Source organism: Portunus trituberculatus, chromosome 44, assembly GCF_017591435.1.
Source record: "Portunus trituberculatus isolate SZX2019 chromosome 44, ASM1759143v1, whole genome shotgun sequence".
NCBI classification, from domain to species: Eukaryota; Metazoa; Arthropoda; class Malacostraca; order Decapoda; family Portunidae; genus Portunus; species Portunus trituberculatus.
Window position 1 is genome coordinate 5,745,554 of NC_059298.1, and position 12,500 is coordinate 5,758,053.

General features: G+C 37.7%; 1 protein-coding gene across 1 annotated transcript in view; it reads left to right on the forward strand.

The window, feature by feature from the left end:
* Nucleotides 1-12,048: 12,048 nt before the first annotated feature.
* LOC123518612 (lachesin-like) overlaps nt 12,049-12,500 on the forward strand; it is a 44,979-nt gene continuing 44,527 nt past the window's right edge. The window contains exon 1 of the mRNA XM_045279509.1: nt 12,049-12,500. This exon is cut by the window's right edge and continues 23 nt beyond it. The gene's annotated coding sequence lies outside the window, so the exon portion shown is untranslated.

A 12,500-nucleotide genomic window follows, 5' to 3' on the forward strand; every position in this document is an offset into this window, starting at 1 on the left:
GGTGGTGGTTATGATGCATTACCCTGCCCCGTTTATTTTCCTTCTCTCTACTGTATGTGTGTGTGTGTGTGTGTGTGTGTGTGTGTGTGTGTGTGTGTGTGTGTGTGTGTAAGGGGAAGGAGACTCACTTCCATGCTAATTATGGCTATGTCAACGCAGTAAAGTTTCTTCAAAATTTATAGCAGGTCGAGCGCATATTTTTCCATTTACCTGACATAATTTTAAGACCATGAACAACGAATATCTCATGCCACGTACGCGCGCGCATGGACACGCATACACACACCCACACACACACACACACACACACACACACACACACACACACACACACACACACACACACACACACACACACACACACACACACACACACACACACACACACACACACACACACACACACACACACACACACACACACACACACACACACACACACTTTCGCGCGCACACACATGCATGCATACGTGTGCCTGCATTAATACCAGAAAACTTGTTTCAAAAGTACAGAAACCACGTATATATTACAAATATTTCAAAATAACAAAGGCGTTTGGAGACAAAAACAATGAATAAAATCAGTTGATTAAACTTGACGTTCATACGATTGCCATGAAAATACAATGCAGGTGGAAGATAAAGAGGATATAAAACATCCGTCCAATGTGAGGCGAAAAAGGAAAAAGATGAGGAGGAGTAGGATGAATACTAGTGATGACGGAGGTAGGACCCGAGGAGGAGGAGGAGGAGGAGGAGGAGGACGAGGAGGAGGAGGAGGAAGAGGAGGAGGAGGAAGAGGAGGAGGAGGAGGAGGAGGAGGAGGAGGAGGAAGAGGAGGAGGAGGAGGAGGAGGAGGAGGAGGAGGAGGAGGAGGAGGAGGAGGAGAAGGAGAAGGAGGAGGAGGGAGAGTACATCCAGAGACAATCCGTTTTCACAATTTGCACTGCGGCCATAAAGTTCCTCATTATAGACTTTGAACAGCTCTCTTGTTAGTGCGAGGAAGTTACAGTGAGCGTGGGCCGCGTTCCCTGCCTGCAAGCCTGCCCTTCTTCCCCTGCTGCTGTATGGAATTAATGTCCGTCACGCATAAAACATCCTCTGATTGTGTGTTTACGATATCAGAGGGGGAGAAAATTCATTTATTTATTCATTCGCTCTAATTTGCGAGGGATGAAAACAAAAGGCGATCGTGGCAGCCCAAATACCAGCCGGCGGATGTCAGCGGACCAGGGGGATTCAAATTTCCAAAACCAGAGCATGAAATTCGCTAATAGACAGATGAAAGCGAAAGGATTTAGAAGTTCGCGTATTTGAATTAAAACACGTCACCAGCCGAGTCCCACCCTCGGGCCGGCCTTTGTGGCTCTGATAACTCGGGGGACAAGCCGCTATTTTGCCTCAGCCCACCACGACCCACCGCTCATTTTTGTGCCTCCAACTGTAGGGGCTGTGGAAAGGCCTGCTGCAAGAGATGGGAGCAGTAGCATCAGAAGAGGAATAAGAGCAAGAACAGGAGGAGGAAGAGGAAGAGGAAGAGGAAGAGGAAGAAGAGGAGGAGGAGGAGGAGGAGGAGGAGGAGGAGGAGGAGGAGGAGGAGGAGGAGGAGGAGGAGGAGGAGGGAACAAAAAGGAAGAACAAAAATCAGTAAACGTGTTAGCCTTTACGAGGGTTGTTTGTGGGAGAAGGAGGAAGAGCAGGAGCAGGAGTAAGAGCAGCAGCAGCAGTAACAGTAGCAGCAAGAGTAGCAGAAAGAGAAAGTAGGGGGAGCACGAAGGGAAAATAAAAAGTGACAGATATGTTAGTCCTTACTAGGCTGCTTGTGGTCACTGTACCTTGTAGCATAGAAAGAAGTAAAACACAGGCAAAAGGCTCCTCCCCGTCCTCTGCTTCATCTCGTACAGGCTGACAGAAGGGAAGAAATACTATATAGTGTGCTCTACGTAGAAACTGCAAGGAAATTTTATAGACATGAGATAAGAACTATCACTATTATTATTTCTGTCAAGAAGAAGAAGAAGAAAAATAATAATAATAATGATAATAATAATAATAATAATAATAATAATAAGAAGAAGAAGAAGAAGAAGAAGAAGAGGAGGAAGAGGAGGAAGAAGAAGAAGAAGAAGAAGAAGAAGAAGAAGAAGAAGAAGAAGAAGAAGAAGAAGAAGAAGAAGAAGAAGAAGAAGAAGAAGAAGAAGAAGAAGAAGAAGAAAAAGAAGAGGAGGAGGAGGAGGAGGAGGAGGAGGAGGAGGAGGAATTCAAGTTTAAGCACACAAAAAGAAAGAAGAAAAGGCAGAAGAGGAAGAGACTTGACCGGAAAAATTAAGAAATAAGAACAGAAAAAATGGAGGCGGAAAAGGGCATTAGATCCAAAAAGGAAAAAAAGAAAGTGAAGAAAGAAAGAGGAAATGAGAGGATACGAAGTGAGGGAGGGACGCGGAGCGACAAGGAAGCTAAAAAGGAAAACAAACACTCGCAACTAGAAAAGGCAGCTGAACAATACACAGCACCTTATGAGTATCTAGAGTATTATCTGACACTCTGACACTCTTAACTATATATCTCTGCAACCACAGCAGTAAATCATTCTATTAAATTTTATCATATTCCTCCCAATAATTTATCTAACGTTGTGACTTCTCTCGTTCCGTAAACCCCTTCAATACTGGTAAACATTTCTACCTTAAGGTTTGTGTACGATTATACCATATTACCGACTTAGGATGGGTCTCTGGGGTTCAGAAGATTAATGGCACAGTCTTCATTATTTTAATCCCTCACATAATTTTCTGAAGTTGTTTAAATTCATCAAATAGTAAGCAGAATGAATATGGAAACGCGTCATGGTACTCAAGGTGTTAATTTTTTCAATTTATTACATTTTCTATTACGACTCCTCTATCATCAAATTTGTCATTTGTTATACAGCCTCCCACTCATCACCGCCCAGATCCATGTAAGGTAGCAATTCTTCACTAGTTATTTCAGTAGGGCGTTCTATCTTCTGCCTCTTCTCCACTCAGTCCTCTCTCAAATGATCTAACATGCAGTTCTTCCACTTGTTTGGCCTGCCTAGTCTTCTTCTTCCGTCTATTTTCATATCTACCACATCAGATTTTCTTTAACAGTCTCCATAATGTAACATCAGACTTATTCTCAAATTTCTCCAACCTACGTTAAGTCTTTTCCGTTCTATCTAACTGATTTTAAAAACTCACCATTTAATTTTGTCACCTCAATTCTCAAAATCATAGACAAATTCTTGTCTTAATCATTTTATTATCTGAATTCAATTTCCTCCATCACTTTATCTAAACTCTTAAAATGGGATTTGTTTAGTAAACAATAAGTAAAAAGGATTGCGTAAAGCCACGAGAGAGAGAGAGAGAGAGAGAGAGAGAGAGAGAGAGAGAGAGAGAGAGAGAGAGAGAGAGAGAGAGAGAGAGAGAGAGAGAGAGAGAGAGAGACTTTATCTCATGTCATGCTTGCCATATCAAAACTAAGCTCACCTCGTTCATTCGCTGCCTTATTTTACCAAGAGCCTTCCTTATCTCTCGTCAAGCCTCAGCTCATCTGACTCAAAGCCACAGCCACGAGTTGCGATGCTGGGGTTCACTCACTTTAACAATCTTATCATTCATTAATCCCTTTATGTAAGTTTCTATATACTCATCCACTCAATATTTAAATTCCCTTTTTATTTATTTACTCCATCTTTGATCTATTAATGGCAGCCTTTGAATCATTCACAGATTTCAACCAGATGCTCTCGCTCTCTTCACACTGCCCATCAATGTATAGTTTGGCCTATTTCCTTCGCTTATTGAGTTCTTTCAGTCATTCTTCTCCTGTACTAGGAATAATATGCATGTAGATAATGACAATAATATTCAACATATTTCAAAATAATTTCCAAGTCCGACAGTTATCTCTAAGACACTCGTATTTTCCCTTCATTGATTATAATACATTATTGATTATAACATCAATGTTCATTGTAACCAAAAACATAAAGCACAGTCTAAAAAGAACTAAATATCACCAAATTTGGTCACACGATAACTTTTGCACTTTTATTAAGTACTTATCGTTAACATTTAGCAATACAATCTGTTGTTTATTGGTCCTCCATCAATCTTTCCATATATTCACTTTATAGGTCTTATGTTCACTGTAACGAAAATTTAAAACAACCTGAACACAATTCTAGTAACATCCAATTTTTTTTTATAATAATCTTATTATTTATACGTACAGGCTTGGAAATACGATAATGAAATCTTTTCTACACCATTTTTTTATCTTCATTATTAATACCGTAATGTATCAGTGTGTCCAGAATGGCAAATGACAGTTTAAACACAAATAAAATTTGGTAAAATAGTCCTTTTGTATTTCTATCACTTGCTGCTTTATGATTACAATCCCTCCAAGTCCCTTCCCTCACCATTCTTCTGCACGCATTAAAAAATTAATATAAGTCTATTACCACAACACAATATACGCTAAGCACAACATAACACCAAATACCTTTTCTTTCCACTCCTACCACTTACGGTTTTTACAATTCAACCATCTTTTTTTTCCTTTCTACAATCGGTCAATCATGTCACCAAAACAAAACAAGCATCTCCAGTCATTATCTCAGGTTAACCTTAAAGAATTCATTACTCCATTTGCAGCGCAGTCAAGTATACTGCAGCCGAGGCTCCGTTATGAATACATGATTTCCGAGGTCAGAGGTCATGGTTTGTTATTAGTATAACCCTTGTGTCTCTTCTGCTAGTGAAAGACAGTATAGATACTGTGTGTATTTATCTGAATTATGCAGGATCCAGCTGTGTGTGTGTGTGTGTGTGTGTGTGTGTGTGTGTGTGTGTGTGTGTGTGTGTGTGTGTGTGTGTGTGTATATATATATATATATATATATATATATATATATATATATATATATATATATATATATATATATATATATATATATATATATATATATATATATATATATATATATATATATATATATATATATATATATATATATATATATATATATATATATATATATATATATATATATATATATATATATATATATATATATATATATATATATATATATATATATATATATATATATATATATATATATATATATATATATATATATATATATATATATATATATATATATATATATATATATATATATATATATATATATATATATATATATATATATATATATATATATATATATATATATATATATATATATATATATATATATATATATATATATATATATATATATATATATATATATATATATATATATATATATATATATATATATATATATATATATATATATATATATATATATATATATATATATATATATATATATATATATATATATATATATATATATATATATATATATATATATATATATATATATATATCTCTCATATTCTCTCTCTCTCTCTCTCTCTCTCTCTCTCTCTCTCTCTCTCTCTCTCTCTCTCTCTCTCTCTCTCTCTCTCTCTCTCTCTCTCTCTCTCTCTCTCCTTCTATACTGCATCCATCTCCATTATCTCAACCTGTTATCAGTCTCGTGTTCACGACCCTCAGCTCTTCTTAACCTTTTTCCTCTCCTTTCTCGCTCATTTCCCTCTCTGTTCTCTATCATGAAAACCCATCTCCAGTGCACTTTCTTCATCATCCTCTCTCTCTCTCTCTCTCTCTCTCTCTCTCTCTCTCTCTCTCTCTCTCTCTCTCTCTCTCTCTCTCTCATCACGTACGCTTCACTCTCCTATATGCATCCGGACGCCGCCCTCCCCTCTCTCCATCAGTTATTCTGCCTCTGTCTTTTCCAGTCGTCTCTCACACTTTTTGGCCCCCCTCTCACCTTCCCTCCCACTGACTGCGCTGTCGCCACTCTCTACAGAGCCAAGGACGTCGTCTGTTTATATAGGTGGGGAATCAATATATTATGATTCACTCTTATCTGTGTTTGCATTATACTGTAGTTCCGTTTCGTACCTCAGCAAAGTGTTGTCCACCATTTCGCGTCCTACAAGTCTTCCTTTCTTCCTGCTGAAGTTATTTATGTGTCGCTAAATGTATCACCAGTCTCGTAATGTAATGAACGCAGCGAAACTGTTCGCAAGGGAAGGCTTGGCTGGGTAAGCTATTTCCAAGAATGTTCTTAGCACTACCCTTCCTCCTCCTCCTCCTCCTCCTCCTCCTCCTCCTCCTCCTCCTCCTCCTCCTCCTCCTTCCTTCCAATTCTTCAGGATGCTGTTCATTACTGTTAAAGTTGTTCATGCTTAATTTCTTTTTTTTCATATGCTATAAATTCACCTGCCTCTGGTTTCCTGTCTGCGTTTTCCGTGTTGTTGGTAGTAGTGGTGTTAGTGGTAATGATTGTAGTGGTGTTGCTGTCATTGTTGCAGTTGCTGGTATTGTTTTTGCTCTGGTTAATAAAGTTTTGCTATTGATCTTTTGCATTTATTATTTTGCGTCTCTCCTGTTCTTCTTGTTTATCTTTTCTTCCTTTTGTTCTTCTGTTTTTAATTTCTTCTCTTGCTTATTGATCTTTTATGTACTTTTATTATCACTTAAAGTTTACATTTGTCCTTTTATTTGTTCTTCCCTCAAACTTCTATTCCTTTTTTTTTCTTCGTCTTTTTTTCCCTTCTTACATTACGTAGAATATAGGAAAATAAGGTAACCTGCAAGAATGCGTCCGACAAACACGTGGCCGTCCTACAATGAAATATACATCCTATATATTTCTATCCATCATCTTCATCCATAAATTTCTCTAACCTCCTCGAAAAGCTCCCTAATTACTCGCCAATCTGATTACTAATCTTATTTCATTCTCTGTCACTATTTCAGAACCAATTCCTTCCGATCTCTTTTCTAATCTACCTTCTCAAACTTACATACCCATGATCTTGCTTATGTCACCATTCTTATATTCCCTATAACTCTTTGCGCCCTATATGAGATGTCCTTATACTACGCCTCTCAAAGGAATGTAAATTTGAAAGTTTCAATTTTCTTTCATAAGGAATACTTATCATCCTTGCATTGTTTTAAGTCTCCCTTCCCGTCCTTGTCCACCTCTTCCTCTTTCTCTTTCTTTTTTCTTCAGCATTACCTTTGCTATTTTTCTCTTTCTTTTCCTTTTCCCTTCCCTTCAGTTTTTTTTTATTTCTTCTCATTTCTTTTATTCTTTCCAGTTCTTCTTTTCCTTTCTTTTCGTCAGGTTTCTTCCAAATTTTTCCCCTTTACTCCTCCATAAATCTTCATTTTTTCCTTTGCTTCCGTTTTTCTTTTCTTACTCTTCTTTCTTTTTTATTCTTATTTCCTTCTTTAACAGTGCAGAATGAAGATGATACGCTGTTGTTATTGTCATATACTGTTTGTAGAAAAATGAAAAATTATGAAGTAGTTGATTTGCAGTGCTAAGAACAATGTATGGAGTTTTTATGCATCTACAAGGAAGAAATTTCATGAAAAAAAAAAAAAAAAATCGAACGAGCACAATGTTTGAAGGTTTCTGTAGAGCAAGCAAAATTATTGATGATTAAAGCAAGATGTTCTAAGAAACAGTGACAAGTTTAAGACGAAGGTAAGTATATAGACAATTTTGTTTGTTTTGCAAAATGCTTATAGTATAACACACACTCACACACACACACACACACACACACACACACACACACACACACACACACACACACACACACACACACACACACACACACACACACACACACACACACACACACACACACACACACATATATATATATATATATATATATATATATATATATATATATATATATATATATATATATATATATATAAGAATATAGAGAACGGAATGCAATATATATATATATATATATATATATATATATATATATATATATATATATATATATATATATATATATATATATATATATATATATATATATATATATATATATATATATATATATATATATATATATATATATATATATATATATATATATATATATATATATATATATATATATATATATATATATATATATCTTTGCATTCCCTTCTCTAAGCCATTCCTTCATCTTCTCTTATTCTATTTTGTTTGATTATAGAACATCTGTTTATCTATTTGTTTATTTATTCGTTCAGAGGAAGTCTCATTCCTTTTTTTTCAAATCTGTTATTCCATCTTCATCTAAGCATTAGTAACCTCGGTATTTCGGTATTTCACAATTTCGCTTCCGAACATTATCTCTCTCTCTCTCTCTCTCTCTCTCTCTCTCTCTCTCTCTCTCTCTCTCTCTCTCTCTCTCTCTCTCTCTGGTCTGTCTGACTGCCACAATATACGTATGCATGGTGCATGCATAACTACGTAATATTGCATTCCAGGTTTCCCTGTATATATGGAAAACATGATATTTTTAATTGTTTTTTCTTTTTCTTTCTTTCTTTTTTTTCTCTCTCTCTAATACGTGTGAGAAATTTATGCCCATACTGATAAACAAAGCACTGTAACATTAATTAATATTGCTATTTACTATAATAATCATAATTGCCTTGTTCTGTTTTCTTTTTGTTTTCCCTTTTGCAGCACAATGAACCGGATTTTTTTCCCATGTCCTAGCCATCACATGAAGCATTCCATTGTTGGTTTTCTTCGTGTCACGATAAAGCCACAGAATATGACAAAAAATTCACATTTATCTCCTGTCATAACGTGGAAATGAACAAAAATGTTGCTCAGGTGAAAGAAAAGAAAGGCTTCATTCAGTTCTAAAAACATTGTTATTTGTTATTGTCCCGACAAACAATCTGATGGCCTGTCTATCTGAACACAGTGGACAGCAAAGTCCAGCGCCAAGAATGTTAAGATTTTAATCCAGTTAACTAAAAAAAGTAAAAAATAAGTAATATGCAAGTTTTTTTCCATTCTTTTAAAATTTCGCTGATCTCAATATATAGCTACATAATATAGGAAGAGGTTTTATTCTATAGGAATGTATTACATCGTGGAATCGTGTGTGTGTGTGTGTGTGTGTGTGTGTGTGTGTGTGTGTGTGTGTGTGTGTGTGTGTGTGTGTGTGTGTGTGTGTGTGTGTGTGTGTGTGTGTGTAATTACATGAAATAAAATGGAATAGAATATAAAGCATATATAATCAGATAAGATAGATAAGAATTAAAAAGCAAACACTAAATTCGCATTCCAGCAAAGACGTAGTTGGATGACCTTCCCGTAACACGAGTCTACAATAAAGATATTACCGCGTGTGTACACAGCTATTGTTGCTTTTCTGTAATTGAATAACACTACTGTGTTTAGCGCTCTTCGTCCGCCATGAATCTATCAAGTGTCAGGTCTGTCACATCGGAGGACTAAGAAGTAGTGATATTAAGGGACAACGCATATGAAACAAGGTGGAAGTGATGGCAGAATTTTATTTGACTGCATGCTATGCCAAATGTACACATATCTTACAAGAAATCATGATTGAAAATTTCCATTATCTAAAAGAGTACAATCATCTACTTTGTCATGGATATCACAAAATAGGATGTACGTACATATGTTACACTGCAGGAGACACTAAGGCCTGTTGAAGCTACTTACATTACAACGGCACAGAATTACAAGCAAAACACACCACAACCTACACCCCTCTCTTGCGCTGAACCATAAGACATGAATGCCTGGCTCCTTCCTGAATAACAATGTTATTAAGTGCATGACAAGATAACTGGTATACCATCGCTTGATAAAGACTGCGGCAGACTTGACTGCTTGATTGATTCTTTCAGCCGGTTCCTGAATTACTTCTTTTTGGTCCGTTAGGCAGCCAACCAAGCAATTTGTGTCCTGCGCCGTTCCAGAATGCCTTTTTCCATCTGTTTTTTTGTCCGTTAGTGGACCAAAGATTGGAACTTTGGTCGAGGGGTTTTGCAAAACATTGGTCAAGTGTCCGGGCGTTTGAAAGAATTGTCGCCAAACCAGAGTTCTCTCGCACTCCTGTACGAATACTCGCCAGACACTATACCACCGATGAAATAGAGTTAAATAGCAAAAGAAAAAAAACTCAATCACATATGTATACATACATTAGAAAAAAAAACACTATCATATCTTCGGTAAGTCATTCACACACACACACACACACACACACACACACACACACACACACACACACACACACACACACACACACACACACACACTGACAATAGATTACTAACTCATTCTATATTTTTCGTTGTCAACGAGTACAGTACCGCTGCTTTAGGTACTTTAATGAAACGATCGGACTTCCTAATTTCGTGCCAGTTCTGAATTAATCACGGGGCGCCAGGCAAAACAGGTTTCGAGAGAAGGACGACTACATCGCTATTAAGCAGGCCAGCATCAGACAGCAGGCAATACAGATAAATGAAGTGCCAGACCGTGAAGGGAGGCCACTCTAATCCCTTCACCCTTGACCCGCCAGAACACTAGACAGTCACACTTAACATCATACAGTTTTCACCACACCACACCACACAACTGTCACTGCACCACGATGGACGGACAGTGTTGTATAAAATCGTGAGGACGGATCCCTGAGATGTACCTGTCATCCCCTTTTTCCTTGTGCTTGAAATAGAAGGTAGAATAGCAGCCCAAAACACAGGTTAAAATATATAAATAGAAGAAATATGGTTAACTGAATATTTCTAACAATTGAGTCCTCTCGCTGTTCTAGCGATGGTAAGTTTCGATTAAACAGAAAAAGAGATATTTTCCAACAGTATGTACCCATTAACGCGGTGCTCACTTAACGCTATGATTGTCGCTGGAGAACAAAATGTCAAGAAAAAGTAGCACTCTCAAAGCACAATCATGATACATAGCAGGAAAGCGGCGTGGTATGAACGTAAATCCAATATGACGTTAATACTCATTATATAACTGACGGATGTAGGTGGGAAATTCATCACCTAGTTCTCTCTCTCTCTCTCTCTCTCTCTCTCTCTCTCTCTTCGACGGCCCCACATGACCATGGTGTTGCGTCCCCATCAAATCAATCAGTCGGCCTTCTCGCTCCCTATACTCAGTGAGGGTTACTCGCTCTCCATTGTGGTTTATCAGAATGGCCAGCAGCACTTCGCCTGGTCACAGAGGCTATACTGTGTCGCCAAATTATATGAAGTTCGTGGATCGTTAAGAATATCAGTTCTTTAAACGTGATGTCAAAGAGAAGGAAACAGAAGCAATCCTCCAAAGTATTAAGAAAGCTGCTGTAAACAAAGTCTAGGGATTTCCAGGAGGTGACGCTTAAGCCATGTAATAGACAATATTACTCCAACATGATTAAAGACCTTTTCCGGTACCTCTTTAAAAGTGCATTCATCACCCGATGAAGACCAGTTGTAGGACGTGATACACACCACAAGAATTTTCATCATGCTCATACTGAATACCATAAAATCAAGTAACTTGATATATTACTGCCACTTAAAATTCACTGATTATCACAAAAACTTTTACTTTTTAAGAGATGCAACTTCATCACATTATTTATAAAGCGCACATGCTTTTGCGTTATTCTAGAATACAATAAAAAAAAGTCCAGTCTGAAACGACAAAAAATATATAATTGTAAAATTAAGGGGGATGGTAGAGGCCTTGTTCTGCGAGTTGCATCTGTTTGACATGTGGATCTGGATGGAATGAATAATGCATCTTCCCACAGGTATTTGAGCGAGTCCAAAGCTGTCTGAAAATATTTTTCTGAATCCTCACTTTCCCAACACGAACACGAACAAGCCTCAGGGACCCTAAACACCACAAGATTTCACACCGCGAGGCTCCAATGAGAGAATCAGGGTCGTTTTGGTTCCTCGCGAGGATTGGTCAGTCCCACGTGGTGCGCGGCGGAGTGGCCGAGGGGGCGGGGCGGGGCAAGGCTGGGCTGGGCTGGGTGTCAGAGGGGAGCGACATCGAAGACTCAGCAGTTGTGTGTCAGTGTGCAGGGGTGCAGTGGTGTCTCCCGCTCTCCGCCTCACTGACTGGCAATTGTCACCAATGCCACCACTTACTTTGGTCACGTAACTTCACAGTGGGTATAAGGAGCTTAGAGTCCTGACTCATGAAAGATAACTAACGTAAATTTCAATGTTTTGTTATATTCGAGAGTCAAGTAAACTTTTAACCGACGCATTGCAAGTTTAAAGACAACACAGTCACATATTTGTCAGTGTCACCGCTAACTGGGAGGTAGACTGGGACAATTTTGATATTACTGTCGAGGACTAGACCACCTTGTTCGGAGAGCAACACAAATCCACTAGGCGCGGTGCGGTACTCAAGTGCATGGAAGAGCGCCGTGTGTGGCTGAATGTGGAGGTGTGGACAGTGAACGGACGGTACTTGTGGTCTTAATGAGGGATCTGTCCACCACGCTGCGAGGGAA